General features: G+C 37.0%; 1 pseudogene; it reads left to right on the top strand.

The window, feature by feature from the left end:
- The first annotated feature begins 5387 nt into the window (after positions 1-5387).
- On the top strand, positions 5388-5904 carry LOC113920883 (annotated as a pseudogene).
- The last annotated feature ends 15403 nt before the right edge of the window (positions 5905-21307 follow it).

Below are 21307 nucleotides of genomic sequence, written 5' to 3'. Positions count from 1 at the left end.
CTCTCCCTCTGCCCCTCCCCCCTTTAAAAAATTAAGAACTAAACAGCTCAAAAGAAAAATGGGCAAAGTCTTAAAAGCATATCACAAAGAGCATATCAAAAGGGCCAATAAACATATGAAATAATAACAACACATGAAATAGCAATACATGTATGAAAAAGTGATGAACCTTGAGGGAAACAAATTAAAAACATAATGCTATAGCACTACACACTCACATGAATTACGAAGGAAAAGACAGACAAATCTAAGTGCTGACAAAAATGTGGCACAACCTGAACCTGGAATACTGCTTGTGGGTATAAATTGTACAACCACTTTGGAAACCCTCCAGCAGTATTTACTAAGCTGAAAAATATACATTCTCCGCGACTCAGAAATTTCACTCCTAGATATATATCCCACTGAAATAAGTACATATTTTCACCAAGAGACATGTACAAGGATGTTGATGGCAGCAATATTTATAATAGCCCCAAACTAGAACTTGTCAAATGCCAGTCAAGAGTGGAAAAGTTAAGTAAATTGTGGCATATTCCCTCAGTAGAATTTTACACAGAGATGAGAATTAACGAACAGAAACTACAGGCAACAGGGACAAATCTCACAAACGTGGTGAGAAACAACAACAGAAAGCCAGACACAAAGAGTACATAATATATGGTTTTATTTATTTAGTGTCCAAAATCAGGCAAAATTAATCTATGATAGTATGTTAGGAACTCAAGAGAGTGGTTATGCTTGGCTGAGCAAAGTGATGGAAGGGAGTATGAAGAGAGCTTCTGGGGATGCTGGTAATATTCTGTGTCTTGATTTGATAGGTGGTTACATGAATGTATTTAATATGTTAGAGTTCAGAGCAGTGTGCATTTATGATTTGTGCACATTTCTACATATAGGTTATTCGATACAATTAAAAACATTAATTCTATTACTTTACTGTTACATATTATACAAAATAATTTGAAGGCATAAATTCAGCTCTCAAAGAACTTCATAAATCCAAGTGAAGAAAATGAAATTCATGCCATGATGTGATTTGATGGACACAGAAGCAATAATTATAAGAAAAAATAATATGCCACAACTTAAATGAGGAGGATAAATTTAACTAAAAGGATTCCAAGGATAAGCCTTTTCATTACTTTTGTCTTGTTTTGGGTACTGTGTTTGGAAAAGACATGCTATATTATATTTTTTTAAATGTATATATCTTTTAATTTAAAAAAGAATGTGATTTTTGCAAATTAAGACTTAAAAGACTGTAAGGAGATAAAATAGGCTGTAGGAGACTCTGAAGCAATTTCAATCAGCAGACAATAACAAAGTTTAACAAGAAGAATATTTGCCAACTAAGTGAAGGGTTCATAAAGAAGAAAAATATGTCCACGACTCCATAGCTCTTCTATAGCTATTGATCTTCTAGGTGAAGATTTGTCCTTCCTTAATGAGTTTCCAGTCTACTATCTTCTCCATCCTTTTCTTTCCTTGGCCCATGCAAGTAGACCTGTATATGTGGAATTCATTGAAAAAATTTTTTTGCAAACCCAAATACTGATCAATTATTTTAATTGCCATGGCTTCAACAGAAACCTACAGAAAAATGATCTCAAAATGCAAATAACATCATCTTTTTCAACAACAAATTATAGCACTTCTGAGTGACCTGACACTTTAACTGCACAGTACAATTAGGGCTACAAAATGTAGACACCAATCATAACTTGTATGATATACTCTAACTTCAAGGCAGTTGTTTGCAACTCATGGTCTCTTTTATGGGAAATCTATTTCTCAAAACAGAAATCGAATCTCTTCTGTGAGGATCTGAACCTTTGAAATTCTCTTCTTATCCTATTCCTGTAAAAATCACCTTTGTGGGGTCTGAGGTAATAATGATCCTCTTACGTCTCATTCAGGCCACTTGAGAAAATTCGAATGAGTTGAGAAGATCCATAAAATAGTTTCTCAGGAGTAAGAGTACATGTTTATTTTGTACATGTGCCCAATGACTTTGCAATGAGTGCATTTTTATAATTCAAATAGATTTCCAGAGAACTGCCCATTCTTTTTCTATGCTAATGGCCAGAGGTTATTGAGAAGGGAGCAATTTTAGAAAATTCTGAATAAAAACAAATTAAAATAAACATCCCTGTCAATTTGTGAATCGGCCAAACTTTCTGGTTGCCTTTTTAATTCTATTTTTGTTTGTTTGTTTATTTGATTTTTCTAGTCTGTTGATAAGTAAGAACAGCAATGACCTTTAGTTTATTCCCTCTACTTGGTACAGCCAAGTTCTAACTGGCAAGACTTACTGAACTTCAGGTGCCACTATTACTTAAGTCATACTTTGAAAAAAATTAAGACTGAAACAGAAAAAGTATGGCATTACTGTAGACAGAAGCTTCTTTAAAAATGCAGTGGAAGAGCATTATTTTGGGGTGTGGTTCTTTCCCTTCCTGTTGTCTCTCTCACACTCAATCTTATTTCCAAGTGCTGCATATTCTCAGTGAAGAGCAAAAAAGCAGCATTTGTACTATTTCAGTTTGAAAAGAATACATGGAAAGGCAATGAGCAAACTTAATATTCTGTCTTTCTTTCTGTATTTTTGAGAAATTCTTCAAATTGAGAATCAGTTTTGAACAGAAAAATCTCTTCAGTTCCATGGCCATTATTAGCTCATAATGTGGGACTCCTAAACACATGCAATTCAAGCTGCTTGTTTCAAACAGCCTTGTTTCTTTGTATTTCCAGGGTGCATTATACATGTATTTAGACACAAAGATAATGCCTTGTGTTTTCACTGTTTCTGGGTTTCTAAACTTGATACCTAATATAACTGCATTATCATGTCTTGGAGAGTGTGAAGACAGGCTTAGCTTTTTTTTTTAAATTAATTAATTTATTTTAGATAGAGAGAAAGAGAGAGGGTATGAGTGGGGGGAGGGGCAGAGGGAGAGAGATAATCTCAAGCAGACTCCCTGCTGAGCCCGGTGTGTGTGGGGGCTGGGGACTGAGATCATGACCTGAGCCAAAATCAAGAGTTGGATGCTCAACTGACTGAGCTGCCCAGGCACCCTGACAGGGTTAGCTGAATGACCATTTCTAGGCCTTATTCATACATCACTACCTCCACTTTCGATTTCCTTCTCTTACAAATTCTCTAAGTTAACTTTATTCCTGCTCCTTATTTTTACCACACTTATTTGAGTTTCTTCTGTCATTATCTTCCAAAAACTTCAGTATTTTTTATTTTAAATCATTATTGTTTTTTCTCTGTTCCTTAGTTGAGTCTGTTCGTATGTATTTTAATACATATATGTATGTATTTCATAATTAAACTATTTAATGCTATGTGAGAAAAATGATATTTTTGTCCATATCCTATGTTCTCTTCTGTGAAAAGAATCGAGGTCAAGTTTGTAGTGGCAACTGCTATTGCGTTTTGTTGCTAGGGAGTTGCTAAAGGAAATCAGCAATCAAGAACTCAGGCAGAACTTCACTATTGTATAGATCATTAGACCCAGCTGCTTGGGAGTTGTTGGGAAGGGGAAAAACTCTTCAAGATTATTCTGGAGAAAGATCCATTGCTTCTGACAGTGAATGTCAAGTGAACCTTCATCAGTTCTTAAGAGCGGAATTCTATTTGGCTTTTCAATCTTGCCTTTTCCTTCTTGCTGCATGCCTATAGCTAAAGTATAATTTTTGAGAAAACACACAACAAACCCAAGGTAGTCACAGTCTTTAGAGAAGTATATCTGAGAGGGCTGAGATCTTTTTATCATTATGGAAACTTAGAATTAGAGAAGTGAGATGTGTTGCTCAAGGAAAGTAATGGGTGAACTAGGAACAGAAACATTCAGCCTCACTGAGTCCACTGGGCTTTTCACTATTCCGCTACATGGCCACAGTCAGATATAGATGACCTCGCTTACTGCCAGTGTCTGTGATTCTCATTTCATGGGGGGAAAGCAAAGACATCTCCTTAACAAAAATGTTGAGACAGCCCCGAGTAGGCTTCTGCTATCACTTCGAGCTGGCTGTAAGGAGGAAGTGACATGCTCGCACAGAGGGGTGAATGGTTGTTAACAATTCTCAGAGCCTGCACAAAGACCAGGTTCAAATGATGGATTAGAAAGGGTGACTTAAGGACTGCAGTTTTGATATCTTGGGTAACCTTTGGTGAGAATGGGGAAAGAACTAGGTAAGGTAGGAATGAAGTTAAGAGCAGTTTCTTAACAGGCAGGATGGCGACAGTTACATGGGAATTTTATGCTAAATTTAACCACAGTTTTGTCTCAAGCCTCAACTCTACCGATTCTGTATGACCTCCATCTTCCTCATACAACCTTAGTTCCAGGTAGACTGACTGGCCATCCCTGGATGGACTATGCTCTTATTAATTTATATTTTAAGGTCTCCATGTCATTCTACATAGGCAGCCCTTGATTTTTGTCATTCCACTACACATGAGTTCAGTTACCATGGTTCAATTAAATAATACCAGTTCCTCAACAACACAGTTCAACTTTCACTTACCAGCTTATATAAACTATGAGTAATTGTATAAAGCACAAACTTTGCTGCTAGCTCTTCAGTGCATCATGATCAGCGACCAATCATGTTTCTTCTTTTAAAATTCATTGGTATGAATCATTGAATTCTACTCCAGAAACCAATATTGTACGGTATGTTAAGTACCTAAAATTTAAATTAAAAGTACATAAATAAATAAAAAGTTTCATATATGTAAAATAAAAAAACAAATAAAATTTGTTGGTGATTGGTCATTGCACATAGGTTATTCAGTTTATGAATAGACTAAAAGCATATACTTGCATTGCCTCCTTGTCTCCTAGGGATAAACCCACATGATATTTTACAAAATGGATCATTGACAGAGGGAATTGGCCATCAGTGGCAAAAGTGTAGCAAAGAAATGAAAGGTGACAATGCTGAAAGAGAAACTGGAATTGAACATAAATAGAATTATAGGAGAAAGAGCCTACTAAGGGAACGTTGACTACTGCCACTGGCTGAGATACCCTCGATGTGCTGCCAGAGGAACTGACTGGAGGTGAGCTTATGGACATGAATGAGGAAAGTGGTTGTGATGAAAGGATGAAGATGTCCCAGAAGAAGTGACAATGGCAACAAAAACAAAACACAAACACAAAACCAAAAACCAACAAATCTTCACATGAAAGGAATTCTTGAAGAAATTTCATGACATTGAAAGTACAAGGGATAAAGTGTTATCACACTTAGAAGGGAATATGGCAGCTGACCAAGGCATTAAAAAAGATGCTTGCTCCATATTAATGAGAAGAAGAAAAGCACTATTAAAACGACTTTGACAACACCAGCGGCTCACTCCGCATTTTACCATGCCTTTCACCCGAGACCCCTTCCAGCACCCTACATTGGATAATGATGGTACCTTCCTGGGAAAACTCCGGGCTTCCAAGAAACTGCCATATAAGAACCCAGCTTACCTTGCTCAGCAATAGGAACCCTGGAGTCAGCTCAGCTCAACTCCCACAATCACCTCCATGAGGCGGGATGTTTATTTTTTTGATCCTGAGACACCAAAGGATGACCTGGATTTCCGCTTAGCAGCCTTGTACAACCATCACACAGGGACGTTCAAGAACAAAAGTGAGATGCTTTTAACACCAGGAGACCACCCAGGATACCCATGGAATCATCAAGACCCAATTCCCTGGAGAACTTTTACCCCCTCCTCCGCCACCTTCCATCACTTCCCGAGCTAACATCAGACACTGGCTCAACCCTAAGAAGGAGTCTATCCACAGCATCCAGGCATCCATAGTGTCCCTTCACACTGCAGCCACCAATGGAGGCTACTCCCGAAAGAATGATGGTTGTTTCTTCTCTACCTAATGTTGACAGGTCCCTGGACTAAATTAATCATAGTGGAACATCCTGCTGCCCACCTCCATTAAATAGAATTGTTCTGGAAAAATAAATAAATGAAAAAATAGAACGACTTTGACAATTTTTGTTTTTTACAATGAGATGAAACACTTTAATTCTCAAAGTTTCTAATATTTAAATTACAGTGTACTAAATATTGATTTCACTGATCTTCATTTATCTATATGTTTAATACCAACACTAAGATAGCTTTAATGTTTGAAAAAAAAATTAAAGGTCACAGAACAGTCATAATTTTTCTTATTGATTATTAATATCGCTTTGCACAGTTTCAGCTTGTACATTTTTAAGGTTCCATATGACTGTGAAAAGCAAGAACTGCCTGTACATAGCATTTTGTATCCACATCCATCATAACATCTGTCATGTTGGGTTGTCATTATTTATATGTGTGTATCTTTCACATGAGACCACTGAGCTTTTGTGGAATAGGACCAGAATCTTCTGTATATTTCCCCCAAGGCTGTCTGGCACATAGCAGATCCTCAACAGTTTTGTTGATTGAATAAAAGAAATACTTTCCACTCAATCTCAGAAATTTTACATGGAAAGCATATTGAACAACATATAATTTCCACATTTGCATATTCTTGTACCTAAGATCATTAAAGAACATAAGGACTAGGAGATGACTGAGAATTTTTACCTTTATAAGACCCAAGATATTGGAACTCTGTCCCTCAAAAAAAAATGTTGACAAATACTCCTTATAAATAGTCGATTCCTATCACAATTTAAATAAAAAATGTCCTAATAGCAATTTTTAGACAAAAACTTGACTTCAGGCCAAATATAAGGGAAAGTATGCCTTTATTAGGGTTTGTCTAACTGATTAACACATTAAAATAAGCACTCTCATAGACCTAAAGTGTTTCTAAAACACACTGGATATGAAGTAGATCTTTATTCTTAGTTATTATTATTTAGTCAATTTTGCTAGAAAGTTGTGATTATAGTGGATCCAGGAGGCTATGCCAGCTTGCCTGAAATTAATCTTTGATAAAATGGTAAAAAATGTTAGTATCTTATCTTGTCATCTACAAAGTATACTCCTTTTCTCCATATCTTTTAACATGAGATCAATTGTTAAAAATCATTAGGGAACATAGATTAAATGAGAATTTAGAGAATCTCTAAAAGAGGTTTTGCAGTTTGACGGTTGCTATATATTTCTTACAGGTCAGTGCTTCTTGAAGTAGATATACTGAAGATCCTAGCAGTACTTACCTACAGTCTTACCATGTGTAATTAGTTCATGTCATAGGTGATTAACCACATGAATTCAATCATGCCAAACTGGTCTATACCCTGTTTAACAAGATGAGTCCATTGATCACATTGGAGCCATGTCAAATTGCTATAAAAGTTTCTAAGACTTACTTTCAAATTCTATATTCATCTTGTGGACTACCACAAAGTTGTGGTCCATACTTCAAGTGGCCCACTTATAGTCCAGACTATGCTCCATAAGTTCAGCATTTTATGCTTTTTTGACCACTAGACTTTCAGCCATTCATTCTCATGATTGCATCCTTCCCCATGCTGAGCACAAAGCAGATGTTCAAGGAATTTTACTAGATAAAAAAAATAAGCTACAAAACTAGTAAATGATGAAGAAACCATAGATTAAAAAAGGAGTATCTATGAAAGGAATAGGAGCTCAAAAGTGAAAAGTGAGATGCCTTGACGTGAACCTAGGCGTGGGTCAAAGCCTTACCTAATTGTTGCTGGAGGAGGAATTGGGCATTGGGGTAGATTCTCGAGTCACAACTCTATTCAAAACGTGTCAAGTCAAATATACAATTTCTGTCCAACTATAATGGGACGGTGGATAGTCAATGATTTCTGGAACTCTTTCCTTCAACATTATATTAACTGACCAACTGGACATCTGTAAACCACAAGATTCCTCTGACTCTGCTTTATGTTGTGTAGTTTCTAGATCTCTGAGCATTAAAATGGCATTGTAAGTTGTGTTGTGTCCTCACAACCCAACTCTATATTGTAACAAATACAAAATAAAAGCAAACTAACTAAAGTAGATGTTAATAGCTTCCATGCTCAGAGAATAAAGATATTGAAAACCTAACTTAGAATAGATTGTTTTCTAAAAGCTCCTTCTCTTTTTTGGCATACCCTATAGTATAAATTTTCTCCACCGGCAATTTAGAAAAATAAGAAACAGATATTTATTTTGTAAAGGAAATATTTTCCTTTTAGGGGTAAGATTATAAATGCTGAAATAAAAGCAAGTAATCCTTCTCAAAATTATATATTATATATATTTAAATATATATTTTAATATTTTTATTAAAATATTTGTGTAAATTTAATAAATATATATTATATATATTTATAAAATAAAGTTTAAAATATTTTATATATATTATCCATACACACACAGAGTGAAGGTGGATTAAATTAATGGTGGATAAAGAAGTAAATATCTTAATCAGCCTTTAGTAATTTGCACATACAACTAGGATGATGAATTATAGGATAATGTACAAAGGAAACATAAAATGTTTAACGGCCCTGGTACTCAGTTCATGGTTGTAAAAACCTACTTTGAGTCATGTTTAATTAAAACATATGCTTTCCAACAGTTTGCAAATTTGTTTTGAAAGTTAACCTGCCTCATTTTTTACCTAAAGTAAAAAATAGATTGAGACATGCAAAGCATGTATATAGAGACCTTTAAGTATAAAATATTCCCATAGCTGAATGTGAAGTAGTCAAAAACTTGGTTTTCTTAAGAATTCTTGTGATGATTTTTTCATTAAAATAATTCTTTGTTGGTAACATCTCTGCCAAAACCCTCTTTTCAGTGTTCAAGTCAAATTTATGTTACTCCTACTAGTCTTCCATCCCTTCCAAAAGAAGTTGAAAAGCAGTCCATGCCATCATTGATGACCTGGGTTATATGACCGTGACATCATTCCTAGTGTTCCCACACCAAAATAACATGAATCAAGTTATAACTGGGGACTAAAGAGGTGATAAAAAACAGTTTTATTCTTCCATAGGAATAAATCCTGATAATGTAGGCCATCCAATTGTTTTCAGCTTTTGGCGCCAAGTTTGAAATTAGGATACTGTGGTATTTGATCATTTTTTACAAAATGGAAAGATTCAATGTGGAGGTGAAGATAGGAAAGAAATTCTATCAGGTAATTATAAAATCCTGCACCAATATCCTTCATTTTGTATGATAGAGTGCCCTAGAAAAGTTAAATTTAAATGAAAAGTAGCTGGAATTCTACTTTAAGGGAAACAGGGGATTTTGATCTTTAAGGAAATCTTGCTTTAAAAGAATTCTTCTGTAAACCAAATAACAATGCCCTAGTCCATCTAGTGCACACTATACTTTAGACTAATTTATATTAATTTATATGGCAGCATTTCTTAGATGTGGTTGGGATAATTTTGATTATATGTTCAATGAATAAATATTAGGTGCTGACAAACAAAAATAATAAAAAGTCTATAATCAAAATGCTTAAAATGTAAACTGCTATAAATATAAATTTTCTTTTTCATGAAAAGTGAAGAAATTATTTACTTTTTTGGTTTCTTCATTCAACTACAGCAAAAATAATTTAATTGGTAGTTGCAGCCACTTGGTAATTTTTCAGTCTTCATTCCTTTGAAAAATAATTAAGAATTTATACAATAGGAGGACATTAGGAGAAGTATGGGAAAAATGAAGGGGGGGAAAATCGGAGGGAGAGAAGAACCATGAGAGACTATGGACTCTGAGAAACAAACCGGGTTTTAGAGGGGAGGGGGGAGGGTGGATTGGTTAGCCCAGTGATGGGTTTTAAGGAGGGCACGTACTGCATGTAGCACTGGGTGTTATACGAAAACAATGGATCGTGGATCACCACATCAAAAACTAATGATGTATTGTATGGTGACTAACATAACATAATAAAATTTAAAAAAAAAAGAATTTATAGGATAATTTAATGATTGTTTATACAGTTTTAGAACTTGACATAGTTTAAAGCTTTAGAAGCTATCAGCTGATGTTTCTTTTCTAGTGTCATTGGGTTATGTATAATAATTGTGATTAAAATCTGATTTTGCACAAGTATTTGGTGGCCACATAATGAGAAGCTATTAATTCTTTTAAACCCATAACTGCTATTTTAGAATAGTACAATAATATCTCTGAAGCACAAAGATAATTGAATCCAGTCATAATATGTCAATAGATGTGTAGAGCATGCACAACCTCTGAATAGTATCCCACATTTTGAGAATTATGAATGATGGGGCTAACATTGCAGATTTCTGTACCTAATGAATCACTCAGTTTAACAGAGAAATATTAATCTTAGACTAATCAGGACCACCAGTTACAATGAGAAAATGGACTGAGGGGATTCTAAAAGAAATGAAGTATATCATAAGAATTATAGAATAATTTTTAAATCTCAAAGTGGAAACAGTTCCAAGGGCATTATTTTCAACATTAATGCCGTAAGTTCCCTTTACAACATTCTGCCAACTTATCCAGCCTCTACTCACGTTGCTCATGAAAGGGAACACAGTGTTCCCTAAAGACAGACCAATTTCAAGGCCATTGAGTGGTTAGTTTTTCTTATTGATTTGAAATCTATCTCTCTAAGATTCTCCCCAGTGGGTCAGCACAGCCAAGGAATAGAACAGGACTCATTCTCCAAACTCCACTGGAATAAAAGTTATTCTGGAAGAACTTTGCTTAGGCTAGTGGAACAAACATTAATTTAAGAAAAGATGCTTACATACTTTTTCCTGGAGGAGTTCAGCTATCGAAGATTTTTTTGTGTGTATGAATAAAAAAACTAGTTGATAAGATTAACTTGCAAGACGGAGCATAGCATAATGGTTAGGTGTCAAAAGTCTGAGCAGAGGGTCTGGTTTCAGATTCTGATTTTGCCATTCACTAGTCATTGACCTTGGGCAAGTTACTTAACTTCCCTGTGCTTGGTGTCCTTGCTGCTATTGAGATTTAAATTAATACAAAACATTTGGAAGGGTGTCTGGCACATAGTAAGCAGTCAATAATTGTGAACTATCAGTGTTACAGAACACATGGGAGTGAAAAGAGAGAAAAGAGAAAAATTAAGGAAAAAGAAAGGAGAGTTAGCATGGTAGAGTGAAGAATGACCACTGTTCTGCAGACTGTGGGCCTCACACTCCTACCTAGCCTCATTTCTAGAATTGCTCATCCAAAGAAGGCCTTAGCCAGGAGGAATGTGATTAGGTGTGGGATGAGCTAAAGAGTCCAGGGGACTGTATGTGATGCCAGTCAATGTTCAATGCTCTTTTTGAATAACATCAAGTATGTTTTATTTCATTAGCTTTTATTTCATTAAGATTTTTATTTTTGTGTTAATTTTTGTTTATATAATACATTAACATGATTCCATATTCTAAAGACATAAACAGACAGGAAAAAAATCTGTCCATTCTCTTCCCTAACCACCCAGTTTCCCACTCTGGTAGCCACCAATTTCATTAGATTTTCAAATGAGAAGCTGTCACTAGACCTCCAGAGACTTCTGGGTCTTTAACTTCACTGTTCTGATTTTGGAACTTTGGTACAGCAAAGAGGCTGTTTTGTGATATGCTTTCCAAACATGTCTTTGTTACCTGTTATTTTCAATTCTTAACAGTGGAATAGTTATTCCCAGTGAATAAATTTTGAAAATTGGATAAATCTTTCAAGGATGCTGTTTGTGGAGTTAACTTGTCAAGATTTTATGTATTTCATGCAGACTGTATATATTATCTACACCATAACAGAAAATCTTTTATGAAGAAAAACCAGATATGTTATATTTCATGTAGCCTTTGATCTATGAATTTGTCTTAGACTTGTGTTTCATCAAAGAGAGAAAAAAAGCAGCCTGATATAGTTTTATCTATCAAACTTAGCTTCTTTAACAAAGTCTGAGGAGACCAAATCATATTACGTTGCTGATTTGACTTTTCCAGGCAGTATATATAAAGGTAAAAGGTCTCTGATTCTATCAAATATGCCCTGAAAAATAAATCTTGTGATTTGTTCATCTTCTCTCCATCTATCAAAATGAAACTAATAAGCAGTCCCAGATGCAGCAGTAGAAAAATGAAAAAAAAAAGTTTTTTTCCCCACACCAACCCAATAAAGACTAATATTTACCAGAAAGAGTGCTGATTGTCAATCTCCTCTCACGCGTAAGTCCACTGGCTTAAAGAAGAATTAACACAGGTGAAAGAGCAGATGCACTAAACTCTTCCAGTAGCCAAGCTTTGCTGGTAAAAGTATTGGATTGAACCTAAAGGTTGAAATGTGGGTGCACACTGGACTGGTGAATAGTGGCAGGCAGCTATGAATTATTTTTTTCATGTTACTTTGTGGATAAAAAAATTACTCTGTAAGCTTTGGCTTTATAATCTTACATGGCATCGGCTTATGGTGGAAATGGTTCAAGAATGAGCTGTGTATGCAAGGTCATACATTTTTACACATATGGGCATACAGAACAATTAATTATTATTTTTATGGCTTGAGGGCACTATGACATCACTTTGAATGGATGTTTGTATGTGTCACACTTAGGTGACTGATTTGGGCTAGTTTCATCGGCTCCCTCTCTTTCATGACATCATTTTGATGTGAATGGCCAAGATGATTGTCAGTTTACCAGAGATTATTACCCCAAAATGAAGTTGGAAGTGTATATTAGGACATTTATCCTGCTATATGTCTATAATGGGTTGGTAGGGGCCAGTGTAGGGGAGGTCTCTGCTTCATACAGTCACTCAGGGATCCAGACTATCAGAGGATCCAGCATCTTGTGGTTATACCACCTGGAACACACAGCACCTTTAGTCATCACACCAGGGAAAAGGAATGTATGGATTAAAAAAGAAAAAAAAAAGAATGTATGGCTATCTCACACTTGTTCTTGTCATACATTTACCAGATTCTGTCTTCTAGTCACTAAATATAGTTGACTCCTTATTTCACATTTGGAACACACTCATCTCTTCCTCAAGACCTTCTCCGGGTGACCTCTGTCTCCTCCTTTTTGACAGTTCAAGCCCATTCAGTCATAGCACTGAACTCAAACCCTCAGATATCTGGGTGATTCACAACAGTCATTACATCAGGTGTGAATGTGGTTTGTCTGAGTCTGGAGCCTTTGAAATAATAATAAAAGTTATCTGCTCCCACCCACCCCATTGCCCTGCAATACACACACAATATAATGACAGAACAGGGAAAGAGTAACCACAATTAACGTTCCTCCCTGAGAAGGAAGAATAGAAACACATAGCAATCACTGGTCTATACAGTTCTGAAATCCCATTGAGCAGGCACCATGGGGGTGACGTAATGTCAGCTTTTGCTGTGACAATGATGTATTTAAAAAACAAAACAAAACAAAAAACCAAAACTCAAAATTAGTTGCTCAGAGCAAAATACTTATTCTAGCTCTAGGATATATCCAGGAACAGGATTGTTCCCTGATTTGGCACCAATTCTATTCTCTGGGAAGGGCTCTTTTATCTATTAAACTCTATAGTCCTTGGTTTTCCCATCTTGGCAGTTTTTCTACTTACCCTTATTCTTCTTGACCACCTCAGAGGTTGGCATTGGGTAATATGTGCACCTTGGGGCCTGTGCAACTTTTTCAGTCCACTTCCTGCTCAAGGAAGTTTGAGAACCCAAGAGTTGTTTCAAATGTTCAAGAAGTCACAGGATTTTTTTCCCCTTGCCTTAACTGCTTTGCAGTACAAATCTCACAAAATGTATTAAATAATCTATTTTGAGTCCAGTGATTTCCAAATTCCAGAAACTACAAGCACAAAAATTCTTTCTGAGATATATTTTACAAACTTGTTACATATTTTTGCTTTTTCTTTCTTAATATTAGATATTTTAATATTAGATAGTGACTTTCTGAGGAAAAACTATGCCCTTAATCTTATTTTTTTTTCTTGAGCCTCTTTACCCACTGTCACGTTTCACTGGGTGCCATACCCACAGTTTAATTTTTCACCTGTGGCTTTATGCATAAGAGGTCTCAACATTAGCTTTGTGAAAGCCAAATTCTTAGTCTAATCTTCACTTAAAGTCTCAGTTTAATGAGCCTTTCTCAATTCTATGTCTTTCTGTTTGGGATTTCAAGTCAAGGTTTTCCAATATTGCAAAATCCTGATTCTTGTAATCTTTCTTCTTGGTCACATTTGCTTGCAAAAATGCTTGGTCAAGCATTTCCTCTTTATTTTGCAGTATCTCAATAAATATACAGGCAGTAGCAACCAGTATTTTATCCAATGTCCTCCTCAAGACCAGAGTCTTTCAACCACAGTACCATCAATATTTGTGCTGGAAAATTCTTTGTTGTGGGGGGGACGTCCTCTGCATTGTAGGAAATTTAGCAGCATCCCTGTTCTCTACCCATTAGCACTCTCCCAACTGCAACAATCAAAAGACAGACATTGCCAATGTTCCCTTTGGGGCAAAAATCACTCTGTTTGAAAAGCATGATTCCAGAACCACAAGCCCATTAGATATATTGTCTGCCTTCTGCGTTACATATAATAGTCATCATTTTTTATTTAATGTGTTGTCATTACGGCCTCTGACGTTATTTTCTTTGATGCTGACACATGACTGCCAAGACAATGTGACATGTTTTAAGTTTTTGTTACAGAACCACTCAGCTTACATTACTAATTTATAAATCAGGCAGGGTGACTCAGAGGCATAACATAATAATAATTTATCCTGCTCTCTAATCTGGTCTCTAACCACAGTCCCAAGATCACCAGAGAGCCCTCACAACCGGAATTCTGGAAAATAATTCTTCAAGCTAGGATCAAAACTTGGATCACAAATACCTTTATCTCCTTTTCTCCTCTCTCTTTCTTGTCAGCCATGCTCATGATATATGACTAGAAACTTCTCACTTAGTAATTTACTTGGTACTCAGGGAACTAAGGGGAACAAAACCTACCATTAAGTAATTGATTGTGATGTGAAAGGTACAGTCAGCATCTCTTTCACTCCCCACTACAATGTAGGTATTGGTTCAGTATTACTATGCTCAGTGGATAAATGAGGAAGCAGAGACTCGGAGATATTTAGCAGCTTGTCCCAGGGTGCAGCGTTAATTCCAAAATCTATGTTCTCTCACAATGCCATCTGCTTCCATCTATCTATGCCACCCACCCCTCAGAAGACAGAATCAAGGGGTGCTGGGTGGTGCCTGGGTTGTGTGGCTGACTCTTGGTTTGACTTGGGTCATGATCTCATGGGTCATGAGACTGAGTCCCACATCAGGCTCCCTGCTCAGCACAGAGTCTACTTAATCTTCTCTCTTCCTCTCCCTCTGCTTCCCCCACCCCACCATGCACTGTCTCTCTCAAATAAATAAATATATCTTTTTTAAAAAAGAAGACAGAATCAAACAGAAAACTTAGGGCTAGAGATAGTTCAAGAACTTAGGATCTGCTAGAGTAGAAGGGGGTGGGAAGGAAGCAGGACTTCTAATAAGAGCCTGAAATCCTTTATGTCTTTGTGTCTGTTCTATGTTCAAAAATCTATGAACATTTGAAAGAAATAGGCTACTTTCAAATGTTTTTCTTTAGCATATCTTGTGGAGGCTGTGGTACTGAGTCTATACCACAATCCCTCAAACCTGTGGCCATCTATTTTCTGGGATTGCCTGGAACTTACACACTAATCTTGCTTCTGTTTTTCCTTCTCTATTTTCTAAGCCACAAATGGAAAATAAAGGTGAGAAGCCCAGCTCCTGGTGAAAAACCCATGTGTGACTTTTCAGGCCTGACCCCAGGCAAAGATAAAGACTTTACCTGGCAGGCCTCTGTGAGAAAGCTACTCTCCCCTACACCAGACTTGGTGTATGACCAGTACATTATAGTCTCTGCAGGAGTTGCAGTCAAGGACTCAGGTCCCTCTAGCCAGTCATGCTCTTTCACACATTTGCATTCCTAGCCCAGGTGCCTTCTTCCTAGTCTCTTTATCTGAGGCCTTGAGCAGAGTCTTCTTCAGGTGCTTCTGCTAAGGCCTCCTTATGGGGGGGAGGGGGGAGACACCTCAAAGACACTTTTCCCCATTCTCAGTACCCACTCCTTTTCTATTCCTAGTGCTTCCCTGTCACCCTCCCTGTGACCCCAGAGTCCACACCACAAAACTTCTTGAACCTTGTTCACAGCTCCCTCAATAGTGAGATGACCTATACACATGTCCTGGCCCACCTCACCCTGGACAGATGTGCTGTTCCATGGGAGAAAATGAAACAGGTGCAGTCAGTGCTAACTCCTGCTTACACCATCACAGTAAGTGGTTAAAGGCTTACTCAGTCATTTTTGACTTGTTGCTTTAACTGGCTACTGAGACATCTGACAGCTTAGCTTCTCTTTTTCTTCCAGCTCAGCTGAGCTTGTGATGAAAGGAGCCCACTGGGAGCTGAAATGAAACTGGAAGCTGTGGACCCCCCTGAACTTCCTTGAAGCAAACTTGTAGGCCAGTTTCAGGCCAGCTTAGCTGCCATCTTTGGTTAGCTCCCCATGGTAGGAAATGGTTTTGAAGTGATGTCTGCTATATGCCTACCGCATCATAAAATAGATGTGTTTTTATTTCATAAAATTATCCAAATAAAATAAATACTAATTGAATACAAATATCCCACCTGCAACACATACTGCTATGTTTGATGAACCACTGACTGACTGAATAAATGTATGAATGATCATCTAACCATATAGGAACCTCCATATTGAGTCCTGGAATGGGAGCAGAGAGTAGCAGTAAGCAGAGTATATGTGGGGATTGTGTAGCCTGACAGGGGAAGGAGAGAAGAAACAGAACAGCAGGTAGTAGGTAGGAGAGGAAAAAACACAGGAAGGAGAAAAGGCAATACCTTCTGTTTTTACCTCAAAAAATCAATTCTCTGTCTCCTGATTGATGTTTCAGAAAGCTTAATATGCTTCTGAAGAACAAGACCAGCAAATTGGAGAATGTCCTCAGCACTACCCTGCTGAGTTCCACCAAGTCTAGCTTGAATGAAATGAAAAATCAAAGTATAGATATGCTTCATTTCCAATGGAAGCTGAAAGGGTTTCTTCCTTCATTTTTTTTCCTCCATAAAAATTTTACCCTTTGAAAAAAACTAATATGACACCTGGGCCTACATTAGTCCTCTTTCTTCAGCAAAAAATGATTTTGACCAATGTTATTCTGGTTATTTCATTGTCTTGTCAACAACAACATGGTAATTGGTACGAATGTCAGAAAATCAAAGTCTTCTAGAAACGATAGGCTTGATTTAGCCCCACGGACATGGCTCTCATTAAATCAGTGAGGACTGTGTAGTACAAATGTACATATTCCTCTATTCATCACTGTAACAACCTCAATGAGCCTCATTGAAAATGTACATGACAGGTTAGGTAGATAATGCTATTGCCCAAATAAAGAGAAATAGAAAATGAGAGCAAGATAATATAACATTTACCTTACAGGAACCATTAAGTAATCATTACTTGAATAAATTATGCATTTCATATAATCTGAAATATTCTGTATTTAAGGGCCCTGGAAAGACAAATACATATTTCACTAAATGTTTAAAGATTCTGAATTAAAGCTTAAAGGAATCCCTCTTCGTGATTCTCTGCTAACATAGGTACATTGGATTACTTTAGGCAAGAACACTCAAATCATCTGACTAGTAAAAACCATGAGGTAGGTTTCTGCCTCAGTGACTGCCACCATCACTGTCTCTACTCCCCTTGGTGCCCGTTCCCAGTACACATGCACCCCTGTCTTGCTATAGACCGAATATTGCTGTCCCTCCCAAATTCATATGTTAAAATCCTAACCCTCAATTTAACAGTATTAGGAAGTGGGGCATTGGGAGGTAAGGAGGTCATGAGGTGGAGCCCTTATTAAAAGAGATCCCAGAGAATTCCCTCCACCCTCTGCTATGGCAGAATACAGTGAGAAGACAGCTGTGTATGCACCAGGAAGCAGAGCCTCACCAGACACTAATCTGCCAGTGTCTTCATCTTAAACCTCCTAGCCTGAAAAACAAATGCTTTTGTTTAAGCCACCCACCTATGTTTTTGTTGTTGTTGTTGTTGTTGTTCTAGCAGCCTGAATGGACTGAGGCATATGCCTATGTACATGCATACACCTACGGACTTGCCTATAGAAAGCTTGGCTAGAATGAATAGAAATCTCTCCAGAAGAACAGTATTGCATCACTCACAAGAGCACTGGAAGGAGAAGAAACCATAATTAGTAGAGGTAAATAAGAAATAGGAAATAAAATGAATATGTGGAAAGAAAAGAAAAACACAGAACAATGGGGACAAGTTGTGAGAAGGTAGGAATGTGCAGGAGAAAGAGAATGATGGACACAGGAGAGAGGTCAGAGCGGAATGCAGAGAGGGAGATCAGAGCAACATATACATAGAACCCCAACTGAAGGAACAAAAGGCATTTTAATCTATAGGACTGTCTTAGAGATTAATGGCTGAGAAAGTGAGTAAGGCATGAGCTTGGGCCTTAAGGGTATAGCAGGGTTCTCTAGATCTAGTGGATTTCTTAAAACACATTATATTGAGGATTTTTGTAAAAGGCTTGGTGGAGAAGGCATTAAGACTGGAATGGGCTGCTTATAAAAAACTGAAGGCAAAATTAAGTGGTTTAGGGATCCCTCAAAAGAATTAAAATGCTCTGAGTGTCTCTGGGTCTGCCTTTCTAGTGGAAAGGGCACAGATGATGAAGATGTGGGGCCATTCCACAGTGAAGGTGAAGTCAAACATCTTCCTTCATTGCCAGGCCAGGTGCAGGACTAAAGACCACAGCAAGTGAGGTGGAGGGAACTCAGCCTTGGTGACCACAGAATGAACATTTGGTCTGTCTCAAGAGTTCTCTTGTTGAGTTGTACAAACTCAAGACCATTCTCCTTTTATCATTGTGACCAGTTCCTTCGACTTTTGTGATTCAAAACAGCCTAGAGATTTCCAGATGAGGCAATGGTTGCAACAGCACAAACCAGGAGTTAAATCAGCTCAAGTAACAGAGGAAGCTTGGGTGGTGCTCAGAGTAAAATGCTTCAAAATTAAAAATAAACCAACATGGAAGAGAAAATCATCTTTGTTTCAGAGACTATAAATAATGCAGCAATTTTCCAGAAAGAAGACAGTTTTTTATTTAAGACCATGTTTGCTAGTTGAGCTGTGGGAAACTACATCATGCCGAGAAAGCTGGTAATCTTATTTTTTAAATTTAAAAAATTATCCGAAATTCATATGTCACTGTATCCCTGAGGAGATTTTGGTCTGGAACTTAATGCTTTATAGTTTTTCAATTATGTAATGTGGGAATGTCCATTCCTATTTATGTGACTGGGACATTTATAAATGCCTCTTTTAATTATTTGAGTAAGTTCTGTTCTTACCTCTTACAAATTGTTCTTTGTAACATTTGGTTGGCAAAGCTTTTAGCAGCCAGTTTCTCAAATATTGGAAATTCACCCTTGCCGGGCTCAGGCACATTAAAATTATGAGTGTTGGAAGAATAAAGTACACTGAAAAGTAGCTTAGATTAAGCTGTAGGAAGTTGGATGAGCATGAGTGCCTGAGGATGCATTCGAAGGATTCACTGGATCACAGCCTGAAGCAATGTAACATCACAGTAGAGAGCTGAAGAACAACTATAGCTGAGAGAATGTGCTAGCATGTGGCAGTCAAGGACCGGGTGACTTAGTTTGAGCAAAATTGCTGTCTACAGCACAAGAGCACCATTCTTCAAATAGCAACAAGGCCCATGGCATAGTCATAAGCAACAGATATTAGGACAATGCTTTAAGTCTTACAAATGTGATATGGCTTTATAGTCAGATGTTATTTATTTAGCTATTCCTGTGTGCAGGTAGAAAAATTATTAGTGCATTATCTTCATTTTCAAAATAAATTAGTTTTAGGTGTATAGAAGGACATAGTTATACACAAGTTGTATAACACAAGTTATACAACCTTAGGATGATATTATTTGATGGAAAATAAGATTGAGAAAATAAGACATACCCATTTATCCGAGGCGCGATTATTGCTAATTGAAAGGGATTAAACAAAACAACTGTTAAATCATGAGGCAGCCTTACAAATTGGTTTTGTGTCATGCATTCCAAAGAAAGTTTATAATTAGGGATCTTGATAGATTGCAAAAATGTCCACTGGTTATTTCACACCTCCTTCCCTGTCTTCAGTAGTGGTGTCCCACATTGACTCCAGAACCTTGTTATCTCTCGTAATTTGCTTTGGCCAGCGAGATCCTAGCAAATATGATGTGAGCAGGACTTGGAAAGCATTTGCATATCGGGGCTTGCTTTCATGTTCCTACCTGGAACCCTGAGACTGCCATGAGAAGCAGAGACTAGCTCACTAGAACATGAAATGAGTTGTCCAAGTTGAGCTCCTCCCAGACCAATAAGGCACCAACTGCCAGACATGTGAGTGAGACTGTCTTGGACAACCCAGTCCCAATTGAGCTGACTCCAAAGCACTGCCAACCCAAACCACAGAATCATAAAAAAAAAAAAAAAAAAAAAAAAAATTATTTTAAACAACTAACTTTGGGTATGTTTTATAATGCAGCAAAAGCTTATTATTACATACTTAATATAATAATCATAATAACAGTAGTATCTACTAACAATTGAGGGGTTACCATCTATGATAGGTGATTTATATCTATTATTTCTAACCTTTAAATAAGGAAGGTATACATAACACATCTGCAAATGATATAATTTGTGTCACAAGGTATAAATGTAGTCATGTGAATAATAAATAACAATGTCAAGATTTATCCCCAGGTCTGCCAGATTATGAGTTTCATGCCCTTTCCATTTTGTCAGGATGCTGATGGGGGCTTGTCTCGAGGAGGCGGATGAGGCACAGACTTAGATGGGCTGTCCACACTTACTCCCAAGTGGTAAAGTGTCTAACACTCATCTGTAATCTACTCAGTAATTTCTTCATTTGCCTAGAGCCTCACTGAGCAAAATATTTTCAATAAGCATTTCTTGAATTGTTGTAAAAAGAACTGAAATGTATTTCAGAATAAGCTGGGCCATTCAACTCATCTGAAAATAAGAATAGTGGTAACCAAACAGGCTTTTGTGTCAGAAAATGTGAATTTGAATCCTAATTTGAGCTACTCATTAAAATATGTGACCTTGTATAAGTTCCTTACAACCTTAATTACCTCAGTAGAAAATGGAGGTGATAATACTTTCCTCACAAAATTGTCACATGAGTTAATGGAATA

This window comes from Zalophus californianus, chromosome 3 (genome assembly GCF_009762305.2).
Source record: "Zalophus californianus isolate mZalCal1 chromosome 3, mZalCal1.pri.v2, whole genome shotgun sequence".
Classification (NCBI taxonomy): Eukaryota; Metazoa; Chordata; class Mammalia; order Carnivora; family Otariidae; genus Zalophus; species Zalophus californianus.
This window is presented reverse-complemented; position numbering and strand designations above follow the sequence as displayed.